This window comes from Lissotriton helveticus, chromosome 4_1 (assembly GCF_964261635.1).
Source record: "Lissotriton helveticus chromosome 4_1, aLisHel1.1, whole genome shotgun sequence".
Classification (NCBI taxonomy): Eukaryota; Metazoa; Chordata; class Amphibia; order Caudata; family Salamandridae; genus Lissotriton; species Lissotriton helveticus.
The window spans coordinates 1,670,642,241-1,670,657,904 of NC_136063.1; the positions used below are offsets into that span (position 1 = coordinate 1,670,642,241).

Genomic DNA, 15,664 nt, shown 5'->3' on the forward strand with positions numbered 1-15,664 from the left:
GAAATGGGTGAAATAGTAAATCTCATAATTCAAGTAGGTCCCACCGAGATTTGATCTCGGATCGCTGGATTCAGAGTCCAGAGTGCTAACCATTACACCATGGAACCCTCCCATACATGAGTCATTTTTCCATTGAGACAAAAGAGAGCGCATTAGTGCGGGGGCATTTCTTACATTGATGAAAGGATATCTCTGTTGAATGCTCATAGTGTAAAGAGCTATAATGTGATTTGATTCTGTTCAGATACATTCTCCATAACAGTGTTAAATATGCAAACGTTTATCAGGATAGGCAAGTTATATCATAATGATCATCTTTGACTGTGTCATATTAAAACATTTTACATTTCCAAACTAATACACCCATTTCTTTGTCTCTCACATGGGCTGCGCCAAAGAGCAATGATTGGCATTTTGGACTTTGCATGCAAAGGTACCAGTCCAAATCTTGGGGGTACTATTTTATTACTCTTGACCTTTTCCATTTCTGTCATCTTTGTTTATTGATAGCTCAAATCCAACACCAGTAGGTTGAAAGAGACAATTATTGATTCCTTTCAAAACGTCCATCAGCTTGAACAAGTTACAGAAATACAAACATTATAATACGTTTACATCACATTCCTACACAAAATAGTGTGACATTAAGAAATCCTATCCTGTTTTTCTGAAATGCATTTCAGAGGCCTGATTCCCAGCATCCCTTTTTGAAGCTTTCTGCGCTATTGATAAGGCGAATTTAGCACATTTTGAAAGAGAAGTGTTCTTAAATCAAACCTAGAGAACCACAATGACAGTATCATTCAGATAGTACAAATGTTTTTTGTATATTAGTATGGAAATTGTGAAATAAAACGTTTTTCATGCTGATTTTCAACAGTCGATCTGCAATCGTGAAACATAAGCTTTTGCTTGGAGGCCTCACAGGTACTGATCTAATTTTCTCTTTTAAGATTATTCACAAATCATATGATATGCTTTGTATAAATCAACTATATTGTTAGATCAAAATTGAGTAAAAAGTGACTATCTCAATTTCATGACATATAGAAGAGTAAGGAGAAGAAGCTCATGTTTCAAATGTGGAGAGGCAACAACTTTTCATTATTTTCACCTTTACTAATTATATGCATTTTTATAATGTATGTGTTTATGTTGTCCTATAAATATACAGAGACATATAGCAAGATATAGGGAGATACATACGTGTAAAGTGGATATGTACAAGTTTATAAGTAAATGAGATGTTTTTCCAATTAATAATTCTAAGAACTGAATGGAAAAGAAAATCGTAAAGTTTAGATAAGTCCCACTGTGATTTGTACTCAGATCCCGGTTTTCAGAGTCTAGAGTGCTAAGCATGATACCATCAACCCACCTGTACCAGGTTGAGCTTTTCATTTTGAGAGAAGAGATTGCATTCACGGGGGAATCTTATCTTTTATTGCAAAATCGTATCTCACATAAAAAGTACTGTTCAACAGAGTGATAGCGTTACTTGAGTCCTCTGGGCAACATCCTTCCCTAACATAGTTCAATATGCAAAAGTTGAACAGAATAGAAAGGTAATAACATTCTGTTGGTCTTTGACTGTAGAACATTAAAAACTTTGAAATGTTCACATTGCTGCAGCAATTTGCTCCCTTGTCACATGGGAGGTTCCATGGTGTAGTGGTTAGCACTTTGGACTTTGAATCCAAGGATCCGAGTTCAAATCTCGGTGGGACCACTTTCATGACTGTTGATCAAATCTTTTTTTGTCAAGTGTATTCATAAATATCACAAATCTAACACGGGTAGAGTGAAACATTAATTTATTGATTGTATTCTGAAAGTCTATTCGATGTGAGCAAATGATAGAACTTTTAGAAAACATGGAAATTAAATGGCTCAAAATAATGAGACATTTTGCGAGCTGACTCTGTTTTCTCAAACTCATCACAGGGGGCTGATGCAAGATATTACTTTCTTAAATCTTACTGTTATTGATAAGGGGAAGATGGAACTTTTTAATTGGAAATCCTTCATTAAAACAAAACTTGAGGAATCAAATTGTGTATTATGGGGACAGAAGATATGACGTTTTGAATAACAATCGTGAAATTCAGACACACATATATTTACACTCTGATTTTCTAAAGTAAATCCATAACCATAAAGTAAAATCTTTCGAAAGACGTGTCAAAGGTAATAATCTGAATTTCTCTTTCAAAGAAATTCACAATTAAATGCACTGTGTAAGTCAAGCATGTTGTCATATAAGAAATCAGCAAAAATTAACTATCTCATTACTGGTCATATAGATGAGAGAGGAAATGAACCTAACGTTTAAATTGTGGATGGGAAACAACAGTTTTTAGTTTTCAGCTTCAATACATATGTTCATGAATAATTGATTTCTTTATATAGTCTTATCGCTATCTAGACGGATATAGCTATGTATACATAGATGCATACTTATACGTTGATAAGTATCAGTATAAAACATTGACGTTATGTTTTTCCAAGACCAAATTCTAAGAAATGGGTGAAATAGTAAATCTCATAATTCAAGTAGGTCCCACCGAGATTTGATCTCGGATCGCTGGATTCAGAGTCCAGAGTGCTAACCATTACACCATGGAACCCTCCCATACATGAGTCATTTTTCCATTGAGACAAAAGAGAGCGCATTAGTGCGGGGGCATTTCTTACATTGATGAAAGGATATCTCTGTTGAATGCTCATAGTGTAAAGAGCTATAATGTGATTTGATTCTGTTCAGATACATTCTCCATAACAGTGTTAAATATGCAAACGTTTATCAGGATAGGCAAGTTATATCATAATGATCATCTTTGACTGTGTCATATTAAAACATTTTACATTTCCAAACTAATACACCCATTTCTTTGTCTCTCACATGGGCTGCGCCAAAGAGCAATGATTGGCATTTTGGACTTTGCATGCAAAGGTACCAGTCCAAATCTTGGGGGTACTATTTTATTACTCTTGACCTTTTCCATTTCTGTCATCTTTGTTTATTGATAGCTCAAATCCAACACCAGTAGGTTGAAAGAGACAATTATTGATTCCTTTCAAAACGTCCATCAGCTTGAACAAGTTACAGAAATACAAACATTATAATACGTTTACATCACATTCCTACACAAAATAGTGTGACATTAAGAAATCCTATCCTGTTTTTCTGAAATGCATTTCAGAGGCCTGATTCCCAGCATCCCTTTTTGAAGCTTTCTGCGCTATTGATAAGGCGAATTTAGCACATTTTGAAAGAGAAGTGTTCTTAAATCAAACCTAGAGAACCACAATGACGGTATCATTCAGATAGTACAAATGTTTTTTTTATATTAGTATGGAAATTGTGAAATAAAACGTTTTTCATGCTGATTTTCAACAGTCGATCTGCAATCGTGAAACATACGCTTTTGCTTGGAGGCCTCACAGGTACTGATCTAATTTTCTGTTTTAAGATTATTCACAAATCATATGATATGCTTTGTATAAATTAACTATATTGTTAGATCAAAATTGAGTAAAAAGTGACTATCTCAATTTCATGACATATAGAAGAGTAAGGAGAAGAAGCTCATGTTTCAAATGTGGATAGGCAACAACTTTTCATTGTTTTCACCTCTACTAATTATATGCATTTTTATAATGTATGTGTTTATGTTGTCCTATAAATATACAGAGACATATAGCAAGATATAGGGAGATACATACGTGTAAAGTGGATATGTACAAGTTTATAAGTAAATGAGATGTTTTTCCAATTAATAATTCTAAGAACTGAATGGAAAAGAAAATCGTAAAGTTTAGATAAGTCCCACTGTGATTTGTACTCAGATCCCGGTTTTCAGAGTCTAGAGTGCTAAGCATGATACCATCAACCCACCTGTACCAGGTTGAGCTTTTCATTTTGAGAGAAGAGATTGCATTCACGGGGGAATCTTATCTTTTATTGCAAAATCGTATCTCACATAAAAAGTACTGTTCAACAGAGTGATAGCGTTACTTGAGTCCTCTGGGCAACATCCTTCCCTAACATAGTTCAATATGCAAAAGTTGAACAGAATAGAAAGGTAATAACATTCTGTTGGTCTTTGACTGTAGAACATTAAAAACTTTGAAATGTTCACATTGCTGCAGCAATTTGCTCCCTTGTGACATGGGAGGTTCCATGGTGTAGTGGTTAGCACTTTGGACTTTGAATCCAAGGATCCGAGTTCAAATCTCGGTGGGACCACTTTCATGACTGTTGATCAAATCTTTTTTTGTCAAGTGTATTCATAAATATCACAAATCTAACACGGGTAGAGTGAAACATTAATTTATTGATTGTATTCTGAAAGTCTATTCGATGTGAGCAAATGATAGAACTTTTAGAAAACATGGAAATTAAATGGCTCAAAATAATGAGACATTTTGCGACCTGACTCTGTTTTCTCAAACTCATCACAGGGGGCTGATGCAAGATATTACTTTCTTAAATCTTACTGTTATTGATAAGGGGAAGATGGAACTTTTTAATTGGAAATCCTTCATTAAAACAAAACTTGAGGAATCAAATTGTGTATTATGGGGACAGAAGATATGACGTTTTGAATAACAATCGTGAAATTCAGACACACATATATTTACACTCTGATTTTCTAAAGTAAATCCATAACCATAAAGTAAAATCTTTCGAAAGACGTGTCAAAGGTAATAATCTGAATTTCTCTTTCAAAGAAATTCACAATTAAATGCACTGTGTAAGTCAAGCATGTTGTCATATAAGAAATCAGCAAAAATTAACTATCTCATTACTGGTCATATAGATGAGAGAGGAAATGAACCTAACGTTTAAATTGTGGATGGGAAACAACAGTTTTTAGTTTTCAGCTTCAATACATATGTTCATGAATAATTGATTTCTTTATATAGTCTTATCGCTATCTAGACGGATATAGCTATGTATACATAGATGCATACTTATACGTTGATAAGTATCAGTATAAAACATTGACGTTATGTTTTTCCAAGACCAAATTCTAAGAAATGGGTGAAATAGTAAATCTCATAATTCAAGTAGGTCCCACCGAGATTTGATCTCGGATCGCTGGATTCAGAGTCCAGAGTGCTAACCATTACACCATGGAACCCTCCCATACATGAGTCATTTTTCCATTGAGACAAAAGAGAGCGCATTAGTGCGGGGGCATTTCTTACATTGATGAAAGGATATCTCTGTTGAATGCTCATAGTGTAAAGAGCTATAATGTGATTTGATTCTGTTCAGATACATTCTCCATAACAGTGTTAAATATGCAAACGTTTATCAGGATAGGCAAGTTATATCATAATGATCATCTTTGACTGTGTCATATTAAAACATTTTACATTTCCAAACTAATACACCCATTTCTTTGTCTCTCACATGGGCTGTGCCAAAGAGCAATGATTGGCATTTTGGACTTTGCATGCAAAGGTACCAGTCCAAATCTTGGGGGTACTATTTTATTACTCTTGACCTTTTCCATTTCTGTCATCTTTGTTTATTGATAGCTCAAATCCAACACCAGTAGGTTGAAAGAGACAATTATTGATTCCTTTCAAAACGTCCATCAGCTTGAACAAGTTACAGAAATACAAACATTATAATACGTTTACATCACATTCCTACACAAAATAGTGTGACATTAAGAAATCCTATCCTGTTTTTCTGAAATGCATTTCAGAGGCCTGATTCCCAGCATCCCTTTTTGAAGCTTTCTGCGCTATTGATAAGGCGAATTTAGCACATTTTGAAAGAGAAGTGTTCTTAAATCAAACCTAGAGAACCACAATGACGGTATCATTCAGATAGTACAAATGTTTTTTGTATATTAGTATGGAAATTGTGAAATAAAACGTTTTTCATGCTGATTTTCAACAGTCGATCTGCAATCGTGAAACATACGCTTTTGCTTGGAGGCCTCACAGGTACTGATCTAATTTTCTGTTTTAAGATTATTCACAAATCATATGATATGCTTTGTATAAATTAACTATATTGTTAGATCAAAATTGAGTAAAAAGTGACTATCTCAATTTCATGACATATAGAAGAGTAAGGAGAAGAAGCTCATGTTTCAAATGTGGATAGGCAACAACTTTTCATTGTTTTCACCTCTACTAATTATATGCATTTTTATAATGTATGTGTTTATGTTGTCCTATAAATATACAGAGACATATAGCAAGATATAGGGAGATACATACGTGTAAAGTGGATATGTACAAGTTTATAAGTAAATGAGATGTTTTTCCAATTAATAATTCTAAGAACTGAATGGAAAAGAAAATCGTAAAGTTTAGATAAGTCCCACTGTGATTTGTACTCAGATCCCGGTTTTCAGAGTCTAGAGTGCTAAGCATGATACCATCAACCCACCTGTACCAGGTTGAGCTTTTCATTTTGAGAGAAGAGATTGCATTCACGGGGGAATCTTATCTTTTATTGCAAAATCGTATCTCACATAAAAAGTACTGTTCAACAGAGTGATAGCGTTACTTGAGTCCTCTGGGCAACATCCTTCCCTAACATAGTTCAATATGCAAAAGTTGAACAGAATAGAAAGGTAATAACATTCTGTTGGTCTTTGACTGTAGAACATTAAAAACTTTGAAATGTTCACATTGCTGCAGCAATTTGCTCCCTTGTCACATGGGAGGTTCCATGGTGTAGTGGTTAGCACTTTTGACTTTGAATCCAAGGATCCGAGTTCAAATCTCAGTGGGACCACTTTCATGACTGTTGATCAAATCTTTTTTTGTCAAGTGTATTCATAAATATCACAAATCTAACACGGGTAGAGTGAAACATTAATTTATTGATTGTATTCTGAAAGTCTATTCGATGTGAGCAAATGATAGAACTTTTAGAAAACATGGAAATTAAATGGCTCAAAATAATGAGACATTTTGCGACCTGACTCTGTTTTCTCAAACTCATCACAGGGGGCTGATGCAAGATATTACTTTCTTAAATCTTACTGTTATTGATAAGGGGAAGATGGAACTTTTTAATTGGAAATCCTTCATTAAAACAAAACTTGAGGAATCAAATTGTGTATTATGGGGACATAAGATATGACGTTTTGAATAACAATCGTGAAATTCAGACACACATATATTTACACTCTGATTTTCTAAAGTAAATCCATAACCATGAAGTAAAATCTTTCGAAAGACGTGTCAAAGGTAATAATCTGAATTTCTCTTTCAAAGAAATTCACAATTAAATGCACTGTGTAAGTCAAGCATGTTGTCATATAAGAAATCAGCAAAAATTAACTATCTCATTACTGGTCATATAGATGAGAGAGGAAATGAACCTAACGTTTAAATTGTGGATGGGAAACAACAGTTTTTAGTTTTCAGCTTCAATACATATGTTTATGAATAATTGATTTCTTTATATAGTCTTATCGCTATCTAGACGGATATAGCTATGTATACATAGATGCATACTTATACGTTGATAAGTATCAGTATAAAACATTGACGTTATGTTTTTCCAAGACCAAATTCTAAGAAATGGGTGAAATAGTAAATCTCATAATTCAAGTAGGTCCCACCGAGTTTTGATCTCGGATTGCTGGATTCAGAGTCCAGAGTGCTAACCATTACACCATGGAACCCTCCCATACATGAGTCATTTTTCCATTGAGACAAAAGAGAGCGCATTAGTGCGGGGGCATTTCTTACATTGATGAAAGGATATCTCTGTTGAATGCTCATAGTGTAAAGAGCTATAATGTGATTTGATTCTGTTCAGATACATTCTCCATAACAGTGTTAAATATGCAAACGTTTATCAGGATAGGCAAGTTATATCATAATGATCATCTTTGACTGTGTCATATTAAAACATTTTACATTTCCAAACTAATACACCCATTTCTTTGTCTCTCACATGGGCTGCGCCAAAGAGCAATGATTGGCACTTTGGACTTTGCATGCAAAGGTACCAGTCCAAATCTTGGGGGTACTATTTTATTACTCTTGACCTTTTCCATTTCTGTCATCTTTGTTTATTGATAGCTCAAATCCAACACCAGTAGGTTGAAAGAGACAATTATTGATTCCTTTCAAAACGTCCATCAGCTTGAACAAGTTACAGAAATACAAACATTATAATATGTTTACATCACATTCCTACACAAAATAGTGTGACATTAAGAAATCCTATCCTGTTTTTCTGAAATGCATTTCAGAGGCCTGATTCCCAGCATCCCTTTTTGAAGCTTTCTGCGCTATTGATAAGGCGAATTTAGCACATTTTGAAAGAGAAGTGTTCTTAAATCAAACCTAGAGAACCACAATGACGGTATCATTCAGATAGTACAAATGTTTTTTGTATATTAGTATGGAAATTGTGAAATAAAACGTTTTTCATGCTGATTTTCAACAGTCGATCTGCAATCGTGAAACATACGCTTTTGCTTGGAGGCCTCACAGGTACTGATCTAATTTTCTGTTTTAAGATTATTCACAAATCATATGATATGCTTTGTATAAATTAACTATATTGTTAGATCAAAATTGAGTAAAAAGTGACTATCTCAATTTCATGACATATAGAAGAGTAAGGAGAAGAAGCTCATGTTTCAAATGTGGAGAGGCAACAACTTTTCATTATTTTCACCTCTACTAATTATATGCATTTTTATAATGTATGTGTTTATGTTGTCCTATAAATATACAGAGACATATAGCAAGATATAGGGAGATACATACGTGTAAAGTGGATATGTACAAGTTTATAAGTAAATGAGATGTTTTTCCAATTAATAATTCTAAGAACTGAATGGAAAAGAAAATCGTAAAGTTTAGATAAGTCCCACTGTGATTTGTACTCAGATCCCAGTTTTCAGAGTCTAGAGTGCTAAGCATGATACCATCAACCCACCTGTACCAGGTTGAGCTTTTCATTTTGAGAGAAGAGATTGCATTCACGGGGGAATCTTATCTTTTATTGCAAAATCGTATCTCACATAAAAAGTACTGTTCAACAGAGTGATAGCGTTACTTGAGTCCTCTGGGCAACATCCTTCCCTAACATAGTTCAATATGCAAAAGTTGAACAGAATAGAAAGGTAATAACATTCTGTTGGTCTTTGACTGTAGAACATTAAAAACTTTGAAATGTTCACATTGCTGCAGCAATTTGCTCCCTTGTCACATGGGAGGTTCCATGGTGTAGTGGTTAGCACTTTTGACTTTGAATCCAAGGATCCGAGTTCAAATCTCAGTGGGACCACTTTCATGACTGTTGATCAAATCTTTTTTTGTCAAGTGTATTCATAAATATCACAAATCTAACACGGGTAGAGTGAAACATTAATTTATTGATTGTATTCTGAAAGTCTATTCGATGTGAGCAAATGATAGAACTTTTAGAAAACATGGAAATTAAATGGCTCAAAATAATGAGACATTTTGCGACCTGACTCTGTTTTCTCAAACTCATCACAGGGGGCTGATGCAAGATATTACTTTCTTAAATCTTACTGTTATTGATAAGGGGAAGATGGAACTTTTTAATTGGAAATCCTTCATTAAAACAAAACTTGAGGAATCAAATTGTGTATTATGGGGACAGAAGATATGACGTTTTGAATAACAATCGTGAAATTCAGACACACATATATTTACACTCTGATTTTCTAAAGTAAATCCATAACCATGAAGTAAAATCTTTCGAAAGACGTGTCAAAGGTAATAATCTGAATTTCTCTTTCAAAGAAATTCACAATTAAATGCACTGTGTAAGTCAAGCATGTTGTCATATAAGAAATCAGCAAAAATTAACTATCTCATTACTGGTCATATAGATGAGAGAGGAAATGAACCTAACGTTTAAATTGTGGATGGGAAACAACAGTTTTTAGTTTTCAGCTTCAATACATATGTTTATGAATAATTGATTTCTTTATATAGTCTTATCGCTATCTAGACGGATATAGCTATGTATACATAGATGCATACTTATACGTTGATAAGTATCAGTATAAAACATTGACGTTATGTTTTTCCAAGACCAAATTCTAAGAAATGGGTGAAATAGTAAATCTCATAATTCAAGTAGGTCCCACCGAGTTTTGATCTCGGATTGCTGGATTCAGAGTCCAGAGTGCTAACCATTACACCATGGAACCCTCCCATACATGAGTCATTTTTCCATTGAGACAAAAGAGAGCGCATTAGTGCGGGGGCATTTCTTACATTGATGAAAGGATATCTCTGTTGAATGCTCATAGTGTAAAGAGCTATAATGTGATTTGATTCTGTTCAGATACATTCTCCATAACAGTGTTAAATATGCAAACGTTTATCAGGATAGGCAAGTTATATCATAATGATCATCTTTGACTGTGTCATATTAAAACATTTTACATTTCCAAACTAATACACCCATTTCTTTGTCTCTCACATGGGCTGCGCCAAAGAGCAATGATTGGCACTTTGGACTTTGCATGCAAAGGTACCAGTCCAAATCTTGGGGGTACTATTTTATTACTCTTGACCTTTTCCATTTCTGTCATCTTTGTTTATTGATAGCTCAAATCCAACACCAGTAGGTTGAAAGAGACAATTATTGATTCCTTTCAAAACGTCCATCAGCTTGAACAAGTTACAGAAATACAAACATTATAATATGTTTACATCACATTCCTACACAAAATAGTGTGACATTAAGAAATCCTATCCTGTTTTTCTGAAATGCATTTCAGAGGCCTGATTCCCAGCATCCCTTTTTGAAGCTTTCTGCGCTATTGATAAGGCGAATTTAGCACATTTTGAAAGAGAAGTGTTCTTAAATCAAACCTAGAGAACCACAATGACGGTATCATTCAGATAGTACAAATGTTTTTTGTATATTAGTATGGAAATTGTGAAATAAAACGTTTTTCATGCTGATTTTCAACAGTCGATCTGCAATCGTGAAACATACGCTTTTGCTTGGAGGCCTCACAGGTACTGATCTAATTTTCTGTTTTAAGATTATTCACAAATCATATGATATGCTTTGTATAAATTAACTATATTGTTAGATCAAAATTGAGTAAAAAGTGACTGTCTCAATTTCATGACATATAGAAGAGAAAGGAGAAGAAGCTCATGTTTCAAATGTGGATAGGCAACAACTTTTCATTGTTTTCACCTCTACTAATTATATGCATTTTTATAATGTATGTGTTTATGTTGTCCTATAAATATACAGAGACATATAGCAAGATATAGGGAGATACATACGTGTAAAGTGGATATGTACAAGTTTATAAGTAAATGAGATGTTTTCCAATTAATAATTCTAAGAACGGAATGGAAAAGAAAATCGTAAAGTTTAGATAAGTCCCACTGTGATTTGTACTCAGATCCCAGTTTTCAGAGTCTAGAGTGCTAAGCATGATACCATCAACCCACCTGTACCAGGTTGAGCTTTTCATTTTGAGAGAAGAGATTGCATTCACGGGGGAATCTTATCTTTTATTGCAAAATCGTATCTCACATAAAAAGTACTGTTCAACAGAGTGATAGCGTTACTTGAGTCCTCTGGGCAACATCCTTCCCTAACATAGTTCAATATGCAAAAGTTGAACAGAATAGAAAGGTAATAACATTCTGTTGGTCTTTGACTGTAGAACATTAAAAACTTTGAAATGTTCACATTGCTGCAGCAATTTGCTCCCTTGTCACATGGGAGGTTCCATGGTGTAGTGGTTAGCACTTTGGACTTTGAATCCAAGGATCCGAGTTCAAATCTCGGTGGGACCACTTTCATGACTGTTGATCAAATCTTTTTTTGTCAAGTGTATTCATAAATATCACAAATCTAACACGGGTAGAGTGAAACATTAATTTATTGATTGTATTCTGAAAGTCTATTCGATGTGAGCAAATGATAGAACTTTTAGAAAACATGGAAATTAAATGGCTCAAAATAATGAGACATTTTGCGAGCTGACTCTGTTTTCTCAAACTCATCACAGGGGGCTGATGCAAGATATTACTTTCTTAAATCTTACTGTTATTGATAAGGGGAAGATGGAACTTTTTAATTGGAAATCCTTCATTAAAACAAAACTTGAGGAATCAAATTGTGTATTATGGGGACAGAAGATATGACGTTTTGAATAACAATCGTGAAATTCAGACACACATATATTTACACTCTGATTTTCTAAAGTAAATCCATAACCATAAAGTAAAATCTTTCGAAAGACGTGTCAAAGGTAATAATCTGAATTTGTCTTTCAAAGAAATTCACAATTAAATGCACTGTGTAAGTCAAGCATGTTGTCATATAAGAAATCAGCAAAAATTAACTATCTCATTACTGGTCAAATAGATGAGAGAGGAAATGAACCTAACGTTTAAATTGTGGATGGGAAACAACAGTTTTTAGTTTTCAGCTTCAATACATATGTTTATGAATAATTGATTTCTTTATATAGTCTTATCGCTATCTAGACGGATATAGCTATGTATACATAGATGCATACTTACACGTTGATTAGTATCAGTATAAAACATTGACGTTATGTTTTTCCAAGACCAAATTCTAAGAAATTGGTGAAATAGTAAATCTCATAATTCAAGTAGGTCCCACCGAGATTTGAACTCGGATCGCTGGATTCAGAGGCCAGAGTGCTAACCATTACACCAACGAACCCTCCCATACATGAGTCATTTTTCCATTGAGACAAAAGAGAGCGCATTAGTGCGGGGGCATTTCTTACATTGATGAAACGATATCTCTGTTGAATGCTCATAGTGTAAAGAGCTATAATGTGATTTGATTCTGTTCAGATACATTCTCCATAACAGTGTTAAATATGCAAACGTTTATCAGGATAGGCAAGTTATATCATAATGATCATCTTTGACTGTGTCATATTAAAACATTTTACATTTCCAAACTAATACACCCATTTCTTTGTCTCTCACATGGGCTGCGCCAAAGAGCAATGATTGGCACGTTGGACTTTGCATGCAAAGGTACCAGTCCAAATCTTGGGGGTACTATTTTATTACTTTTGACCTTTTTCATTTCTGTCATCTTTGTTTATTCATAGCTCAAATCCAACACCAGTAGGTTGAAAGAGACAATTATGTATTCCTTTCAAAACGTCCATCAGCTTGAACAAGTTACAGAAATACAAACATTATAATACGTTTACATCACATTCCTACACAAAATAGTGTGACATTAAGAAATCCTATCCTGTTTTTCTGAAATGCATTTCAGAGGCCTGATTCCCAGCATCCCTTTTTGAAGCTTTCTGCGCTATTGATAAGGCGAATTTAGCACATTTTGAAAGAGAAGTGTTCTTAAATCAAACCTAGAGAACCACAATGACAGTATCATTCAGATAGTACAAATGTTTTTTGTATATTAGTATGGAAATTGTGAAATAAAACGTTTTTCATGCTGATTTTCAACAGTCGATCTGCAATCGTGAAACATAAGCTTTTGCTTGGAGGCCTCACAGGTACTGATCTAATTTTCTCTTTTAAGATTATTCACAAATCATATGATATGCTTTGTATAAATCAACTATATTGTTAGATCAAAATTGAGTAAAAAGTGACTATCTCAATTTCATGACATATAGAAGAGTAAGGAGAAGAAGCTCATGTTTCAAATGTGGAGAGGCAACAACTTTTCATTATTTTCACCTTTACTAATTATATGCATTTTTATAATGTATGTGTTTATGTTGTCCTATAAATATACAGAGACATATAGCAAGATATAGGGAGATACATACGTGTAAAGTGGATATGTACAAGTTTATAAGTAAATGAGATGTTTTTCCAATTAATAATTCTAAGAACTGAATGGAAAAGAAAATCGTAAAGTTTAGATAAGTCCCACTGTGATTTGTACTCAGATCCCGGTTTTCAGAGTCTAGAGTGCTAAGCATGATACCATCAACCCACCTGTACCAGGTTGAGCTTTTCATTTTGAGAGAAGAGATTGCATTCACGGGGGAATCTTATCTTTTATTGCAAAATCGTATCTCACATAAAAAGTACTGTTCAACAGAGTGATAGCGTTACTTGAGTCCTCTGGGCAACATCCTTCCCTAACATAGTTCAATATGCAAAAGTTGAACAGAATAGAAAAGTAATAACATTCTGTTGGTCTTTGACTGTAGAACATTAAAAACTTTGAAATGTTCACATTGCTGCAGCAATTTGCTCCCTTGTCACATGGGAGGTTCCATGGTGTAGTGGTTAGCACTTTGGACTTTGAATCCAAGGATCCGAGTTCAAATCTCGGTGGGACCACTTTCATGACTGTTGATCAAATCTTTTTTTGTCAAGTGTATTCATAAATATCACAAATCTAACACGGGTAGAGTGAAACATTAATTTATTGATTGTATTCTGAAAGTCTATTCGATGTGAGCAAATGATAGAACTTTTAGAAAACATGGAAATTAAATGGCTCAAAATAATGAGACATTTTGCGAGCTGACTCTGTTTTCTCAAACTCATCACAGGGGGCTGATGCAAGATATTACTTTCTTAAATCTTACTGTTATTGATAAGGGGAAGATGGAACTTTTTAATTGGAAATCCTTCATTAAAACAAAACTTGAGGAATCAAATTGTGTATTATGGGGACAGAAGATATGACGTTTTGAATAACAATCGTGAAATTCAGACACACATATATTTACACTCTGATTTTCTAAAGTAAATCCATAACCATAAAGTAAAATCTTTCGAAAGACGTGTCAAAGGTAATAATCTGAATTTCTCTTTCAAAGAAATTCACAATTAAATGCACTGTGTAAGTCAAGCATGTTGTCATATAAGAAATCAGCAAAAATTAACTATCTCATTACTGGTCATATAGATGAGAGAGGAAATGAACCTAACGTTTAAATTGTGGATGGGAAACTACAGTTTTTAGTTTTCAGCTTCAATACAAATGTTTATGAATAATTGATTTCTTTATATAGTCTTATCGCTATCTAGACGGATATAGCTATGTATACATAGATGCATACTTATACGTTGATTAGTATCAGTATAAAACATTGACGTTATGTTTTTCCAAGACCAAATTCTAAGAAATTGGTGAAATAGTAAATCTCATAATTCAAGTAGGTCCCACTGAGATTTGAACTCGGATCGCTGGATTCAGAGTCCAGTGTGCTAACCATTACACCAAGGAACCCTCCCATACATGAGTCATTTTTCCATTGAGACAAAAGAGAGCGCATTAGTGCAGGGGCATTTCTTACATTGATGAAACGATATCTCTGTTGAATGCTCATAGTGTAAAGAGCTATAATGTGATTTGATTCTGTTCAGATACATTCTCCATAACAGTGTTAAATATGCAAACGTTTATCAGGATAGGCAAGTTATATCATAATGATCATCTTTGACTGTGTCATATTAAAACATTTTACATTTCCAAACTAATACACCCATTTCTTTGTCTCTCATATGGGCTGCGCCAAAGTGCAATGATTGGCACGTTGGACTTTGCATGCAAAGGTACCAGTCCAAATCTTGGGGGTACTATTTTATTACTTTTGACCTTTTCCATTTCTGTCATCTTTGTTTATTCATAGCTCAAATCCAACACCAGTAGGTTGAAAGAGACAAT

At 34.1% G+C, this 15,664-nt stretch overlaps 11 non-coding genes across 11 annotated transcripts; 6 read left to right on the plus strand and 5 right to left on the minus strand.

Moving 5' to 3' along the window:
* Window positions 1–35: 35 nt before the first annotated feature.
* Window positions 36–107, minus strand: TRNAQ-CUG (transfer RNA glutamine (anticodon CUG)). Its single transcript has one exon. It is a non-coding gene; the product is annotated as a tRNA-Gln (tRNA).
* A 1,550-nt stretch (window positions 108–1,657) lies between these two features.
* Window positions 1,658–1,729, plus strand: TRNAQ-UUG (transfer RNA glutamine (anticodon UUG)). Its single transcript has one exon. It is a non-coding gene; the product is annotated as a tRNA-Gln (tRNA).
* Window positions 1,730–2,555: 826 nt separating this feature from the next.
* On the minus strand, window positions 2,556–2,627 carry TRNAQ-CUG (transfer RNA glutamine (anticodon CUG)). The gene has a single exon. It is a non-coding gene; the product is annotated as a tRNA-Gln (tRNA).
* Window positions 2,628–4,177: 1,550 nt separating this feature from the next.
* TRNAQ-UUG (transfer RNA glutamine (anticodon UUG)) lies at window positions 4,178–4,249 on the plus strand. Its single transcript has one exon. It is a non-coding gene; the product is annotated as a tRNA-Gln (tRNA).
* An 826-nt stretch (window positions 4,250–5,075) lies between these two features.
* TRNAQ-CUG (transfer RNA glutamine (anticodon CUG)) lies at window positions 5,076–5,147 on the minus strand. Its single transcript has one exon. It is a non-coding gene; the product is annotated as a tRNA-Gln (tRNA).
* Window positions 5,148–6,697: 1,550 nt separating this feature from the next.
* Window positions 6,698–6,769, plus strand: TRNAQ-UUG (transfer RNA glutamine (anticodon UUG)). The gene has a single exon. It is a non-coding gene; the product is annotated as a tRNA-Gln (tRNA).
* An 826-nt stretch (window positions 6,770–7,595) lies between these two features.
* On the minus strand, window positions 7,596–7,667 carry TRNAQ-CUG (transfer RNA glutamine (anticodon CUG)). The gene has a single exon. It is a non-coding gene; the product is annotated as a tRNA-Gln (tRNA).
* A 1,550-nt stretch (window positions 7,668–9,217) lies between these two features.
* Window positions 9,218–9,289, plus strand: TRNAQ-UUG (transfer RNA glutamine (anticodon UUG)). Its single transcript has one exon. It is a non-coding gene; the product is annotated as a tRNA-Gln (tRNA).
* Window positions 9,290–10,115: 826 nt separating this feature from the next.
* Window positions 10,116–10,187, minus strand: TRNAQ-CUG (transfer RNA glutamine (anticodon CUG)). The gene has a single exon. It is a non-coding gene; the product is annotated as a tRNA-Gln (tRNA).
* A 1,549-nt stretch (window positions 10,188–11,736) lies between these two features.
* Window positions 11,737–11,808, plus strand: TRNAQ-UUG (transfer RNA glutamine (anticodon UUG)). The gene has a single exon. It is a non-coding gene; the product is annotated as a tRNA-Gln (tRNA).
* Window positions 11,809–14,256: 2,448 nt separating this feature from the next.
* TRNAQ-UUG (transfer RNA glutamine (anticodon UUG)) lies at window positions 14,257–14,328 on the plus strand. The gene has a single exon. It is a non-coding gene; the product is annotated as a tRNA-Gln (tRNA).
* The last annotated feature ends 1,336 nt before the right edge of the window (window positions 14,329–15,664 follow it).